Source organism: Belonocnema kinseyi, chromosome 7, assembly GCF_010883055.1.
Source record: "Belonocnema kinseyi isolate 2016_QV_RU_SX_M_011 chromosome 7, B_treatae_v1, whole genome shotgun sequence".
In the NCBI taxonomy this organism is placed as follows: domain Eukaryota; kingdom Metazoa; phylum Arthropoda; class Insecta; order Hymenoptera; family Cynipidae; genus Belonocnema; species Belonocnema kinseyi.
The window spans coordinates 86,774,249-86,780,188 of record NC_046663.1 but is presented as its reverse complement, the minus strand read 5'-3'; the positions used below and the strand labels follow the sequence as shown (position 1 = coordinate 86,780,188).

Here is a 5,940-nt window from a genome sequence, read left to right as displayed (position 1 = left end):
AAAGAAAAATGAATCTTAAATCAAATAATTGATTTTTCAACCTAAATAGATAATTTTCGACTAAATGTTGGAATCTTTAAAGCGAAAAGACTAATTTATGAACAAAAAAGATTATTTTTTCTACCTGAAAAGATCATTGTAAACCAAATGTTCGAATTGCCAAGCTGTAAAGACAAATTTTCAACAAAATGGATAAATTATTAATTAGTTAAATTTTTATGCAAAAAAGTGTAGTTTTCTAGTAGGCGTTAATTTGTAATAAAGAAGGTCATTTTCAAGCTAGAAAGATAAGACACCAAAAAAGGTGACTTTTCTACCATAAAAAAGGAATTTTCTGTATAAATGAATAAACTTCTGAACGAAATAATTCAATTTTCAATCTAAAAAGATAAATTTTCAACCAAATAGTTGAATTTTCAAGCAAAATATTTTCTATCAAAAAATAAAATTTCTAAAACAGGTTAAAATGACTTTTCAAGAAAATAGTTTAATTTTCAACAAAATAATTAATAACCAACCTATTAATTGAATTTTTAACAAAAAAGAATAAACTTTCATTCAAAAATAGTTACATTTTCTTATTGGGTTCTACTATTTCAAAAGAAAATTGAAATTGAAACCAAGTATAACGAACTTATTAGAAAATCGTAAAAATTCGATTACTCGCATTTTTCTTCAAAAAGTCGCACTATCCGAGCCTTGCTTAAATTTTTTTAAACTATATACGAGCACGATGAAATGAATAGCAATGTTTATAAAAAATGCACTTCGAACTAACTTACATCCAGATTTTCCGATCGATACCCGAAAGCCATCCTGACTTCACGCGAATGCTTCTTCTGCTGATTTGAATTGTCTGAAAAAGATATACCAATTTTAGAACAAATATTTCTGATATGTAAGTTAATTAAAAAAAAAGAATCGTTACCTTATCGCATGAAAATCATTTCATTTAAACAAAATGGCTTTATCTTCTTTATTATAGTATGCTGTTCCACAAATGGCTTTTAGCAATTTTAAAAAGATTTTCGTTAATTGTAAAATTTTCATGTAATTTTGCATCGACTTTTCATACAAAAGATTTTTCCCTGACTTCTTTCGTTACTTGTACCAACTTTATGGAATAATATGCCATAATTTGAGGCGAACAGTTTTTTTTTTTTTTGAAAAAATAAAAATCTGTATTGATTTTATACTTACATTGATATTCTCCGAATGACGTCTGATAGCCATCCTGACCACAGTTTCCACTAGTTTGACAGTAAGCCGTTTCCTACAAATCGATTGGAAATATCTGGAAATGATTCGAAATATTTTAGTACAGACATTCAGGATAGCCTATTTTATTTGTCAAGAGAATAACTATTAAAAAAATCATTCTGAATTGTAACATGGACAAATCAGACATATTTAATTACATTTTTTAATATCTACTTCGCTAAAAAAATTTAAATACAAAATTCTTTTAAGTAATATACGAATTGTTAAAACTTATAAGAATCAGTGATTATTTTATTAAATGTAGAAAAAAATTTAATACAAAATTATTCTCAGAAGAAAATTTTGTTTAAATATATTAGCTCTTTTAGAAATTCCAGAATGTTAAGACCGATAATCTATCAAATTGCCGGTTCACAAAAATATTCCGAAGTCATTGAAATTAGAAAATTCTAATTTTATAAATCTGAAAATGTTGTCATTTGATCTGATAAAAACTGAACTTAAAATTAAAGTACTCAAAGTAGAACTCTTGAATCTCGAATTTTTAAAATTATTTTTATTTTTATTAATTAAAAATTAAGCTGAATTAACAAATTATTTAAACGGTAATTGTACGCTTAAAAATGACGATGTGAAATAGAACTTTTTTCCGAAAAAAAATTCACAATTACGTAGGAAATATAAATGAGATTTTTCTTCTAAAAATTGGTAAAATTTAAAAAAAAATACAAAGCCTGGCAGACATTTTTCTAAAAAAAATAAAGTTACAAAAGATTTAAAAGTTGAAATTATTATTCAAAGAAAAAACATGTTCACTATTACAATTAGACTTGTGCTTGCACATAATGTAAATTATGAAAAATAAAATTGAATGAAATTAATCAGTTTTTTAATTTTTCTATATACATATATAATATTCACAACCGATAGGTAAAATATTAGTAAAAATGTATATTTTAAAATCGAATAATCATAAATAAGCTGCATAAAATTAAATAACATACCTTTATCACCTATATCGTTAAACAAATACACGAAACAGACGAGAGAGTTTTGTTGCCCTGTTTTAATGTTTAAATCAGTCTTGAATACGTTGGTAGCACGCGTGATGCAAATTAGAATTATTTAAATAAATTGTTTGAAAACTGCTTCTTTTGAATGCGTACCGAGATTCTAACCAAAAAAAAAATCTGTGACAAATGGACGGGTTAAAAAGAAGATTGAACCGAATTTTCTTACACTGACAAATAATTTAAAGTGGATAAACCCACTTTTTACATCCGGAAATACTCATGAAGACGGATTTATTCCACAAATATACGATTTTGAGGCCAGCAAATTGCTGGAATACCATTTTGGTCACCAACTTTAACCGCCAAACTAGTTAACAGTGTTAACACACCTGTTTGTACGCCAACTTCATTCGATTGAAAGCATCTATCTCTCGATCCTCTCGATCAATGCTAATCGATTTTTGAATTTCGAGAGCCATCGCGGCGGTAGGAAAACGCGCGCGAATAGGCAGTGACAGGCACTTGCTATGTAACCAAAAATTAATGGGAATGAGCGCGAGAAATTTTTTGTTCACAATTAAATCATATAAAATTCCGAGTATCTTCTCAATTCGTGAAATATATTGTGCGTGTGGATGTTTTCAGACAAAAAATTAAATAAAAGTAGGAATTGATGTGACTTGGGTGATTTGTGATTGCGTTTTCACAATTTTGTATAATATTCATGGTCGCCGTGATTCGGTCGTGTAAAGTTTGTTGTTAAAGTACACCAAGATTGCATAACCTAAAAACTGTTAAAAAAACGCAGTCCTAACGACCCGTAAGCTGTCATTCTTTTCGAATGAGTGGGGTGGGTGATTTGAAATCTTTGAAATGAAAGATCAAAGTAAACAAAAATGGCCGCTAGCTAAAAAACGTGCCATTCTGTTGTTTTCCGCTGTTATTATTTTTGATCACGATTTCTTTCTCACATTTACCCCAAGAGCTATATTTTTAACTTTGTAAAGTGGTTTCAAATGAATTAATCGAATCAAATTCGCGGGGTGTTTTGGATCAAATTACCACATTAGTTTCTGGATTCCCGATATTTTTTTCTTTTTGGTTATGACGTGCGCGAGTGGTAAATTTTTCATTATTTCGGATAACAATACGGAATTTCCTCCAGAGTCCTTTTGTCGATATCATAAAGAGGTATGCATAATTTCATTAAAAAATAAAGTAAAACTCTTGATTCAAGTATTTTTATGTAATTTAAAAACATGACAGAATTTGTAGTTTCATATCTATACATAGAATAACCGTCACAAAGTAGTGGAAATTATTTTGAATTTCAAAAAATAATGTCTTTAAAACAATTTTTATTTAATGTTTTACAATTTAATAACATTGAGATATTCTTCACTGGTTCTCATAAGTAAAACAATTTATATATTACGTAAATAATTTTATTTCATCATTTTAACATAAATGAAAAGGTCATTCTATTGTCAAACGAAATCTACTATCCTGACTGCTTATACTAAAATATTTAAAATCATTTCCAGATATTTCGAAATGATTTTGAGGAAACAGATAAACGTCAAAATAGTGGAACCTGCGGCCAGGATGGCTGTCAAGCGTCATACAGAGATTCTCAATGTAAGTATAAAATTAATACAATGTTGACCGGAAATTTCTTTTAAACTCGGATATTTATCAGTTTTGTTTTTGCTTTTGCTAAAAATATGGTATCCAAAGTAACCAAAGTTTTTGGTTGAATCATTTTGTTGTTTTGAAAAATATTTTATTGATTTAACAAAATTTGTAGGCTGGATCTACAAAATAATCTAAGAGGGCATTTTACTAGAATCAAGCGAAAGATTTGGTTGATTTAACAAAAATATTTTGTAGAAAAAATCTCAAAGGTTTTAGGATATTTTAAAAGATTCCATATAATTTTTTATAAGATTTCTGAGGATTTAAATGATTTTAAGGGATTTTCCTGAAATCATCATTTTTTTGGGGTTTTCCAGTTCATTTTGAATTCAAAAGAACCTTAACAATAGAAAATAAAAAATTGATAAATTTAAACTTAAAATTGTTTTATTCTGCTTATAAAATATTATATAGTGATAGTGTTAGAAGATTAGAATTGTAATCTTTGAATATTAATGGTGAGGGAAAATTAAAAAGTTAGAGTATTATTTTAATGAAATTTTTTGTCCACCCTGGTTGAATGTAGAAGATTATGCATAATTCCTGCAAAGCGTGGTAGAATACTAAATAAAATGGAGAAAGTAAATTGCTTACTGGTAATTTCCGAAAAGAATGATCATTTTTACTTTGTGTAATGTAATTTTGTAAAAGAATTTTTATTCTGGCTTAGATTTTCGAATTTCCTTAAGGAATTATAATTTTCATTTCAGATTCAGTTTAGAACAGGAAATTTCGTTAAAAATTATAATTCATACATTAGGCCTGGGATTTCCCATAGATAATTATAATTTGACTTGAAACAGGGAATTTTTTAGATAAATTTTTATTATGATTTAGAAAAGGGGCATTAAAAAAAATCCCTGTTCAAGTTCATAATTACAATTATTTTAACAAATTCTCTGTTCCAATACAGAATGTAATTTTTATGACTAAAAATTACTTGATGTTTCAACTCGGAATTATAATCTCTTGGAATCTTTAAAAATACTTTGAAATCGTTTAAATCATCAAAGATATCAAAGAGGTATCAAAGAAATAGCAAAGAGAAGTCTTTAGCGCAATTGTGAATAGCTGCACAAAAGGGAGACTCGAATAGAGAGAGGAGGTATATACAGTGCGTAAGAGAGAGAGAGAGAGAGAGAGAGAGTGAGAGCTTTCTCGATTCCAGACCCTGCTCGTTCGTGCGTACACCCGTGCGGTCGTGCGTTCGGTCGTTTTTATTCAATTCACTCCGCGCCAAAAGATTCTATACTAAAAATATGGCAGGATTAGAATTATAATATAGTCTTTAAATATGAATGGTCATCCAAAATAAAATAAAAAATTAGTCCGGGAAAAGTCTGGGAATTTTAAAAATTAAGTTTTTTGGCCAACCTGCGGTTAAAGATCGCAGATTATAAGCAATAACTGCATAGCTTGGTAAATACTAAATCGACCAGGGAAATTTAATTATTCACTGGCAATTAGAAAAGGGACATTACAAAAATTACTGTTCAAATTAATAATTAAAATTATTTTTCAAACTTCTCGGTTCCAATACAGAGTGTAATTCTTATGACTGAAAATTACCTGATTTTCTAACTCGGAATTGTAATTTATTGAAGTCTTTAAAAATACTTTGAAATCATTCCTATCTTTTGACCTCTTTTAAATTGACCGGGTAAAATTAACAATTGACCGGGAGAATACCCGGAACTGATCGGGAATTTAAAGTCACCCGCCGTATAGACATTCTGACTCGCATTCTAGCTTAAGATTTTTACTAAAAAATTTCTGAATTTAACAAGTTGATGCTCAGAAAAATTTGGATCAAGAAAACCGAAAAACTAACTTTTAAAGAAATTCGCAGCTTATTGGCGCAATATGAGAAGTTATGGTTTTTAAATCTCCAAATTTTGTGATTTAATGGACGATTCGTTTCTTTTTTAGTTTTAGTGAAAACTATTTTATAATGGAAACACTTATCTTTGCGCTAAAAAATACATTCAATAAAATTTAAATTCGTGTATTA

General features: G+C 28.2%; 1 long non-coding RNA gene across 1 annotated transcript; it reads right to left on the bottom strand.

Annotated features, from left to right (window-relative positions):
• Positions 1–781: 781 nt before the first annotated feature.
• LOC117177482 lies at positions 782–2,578 on the bottom strand. The gene is made up of 3 exons (XR_004467700.1): positions 2,226–2,578; positions 1,201–1,294; positions 782–856 (listed from the first exon to the last, which is right to left on the bottom strand). It is a non-coding gene; the product is annotated as an uncharacterized LOC117177482 (long non-coding RNA).
• Between the last annotated feature and the right edge of the window lie 3,362 nt (positions 2,579–5,940).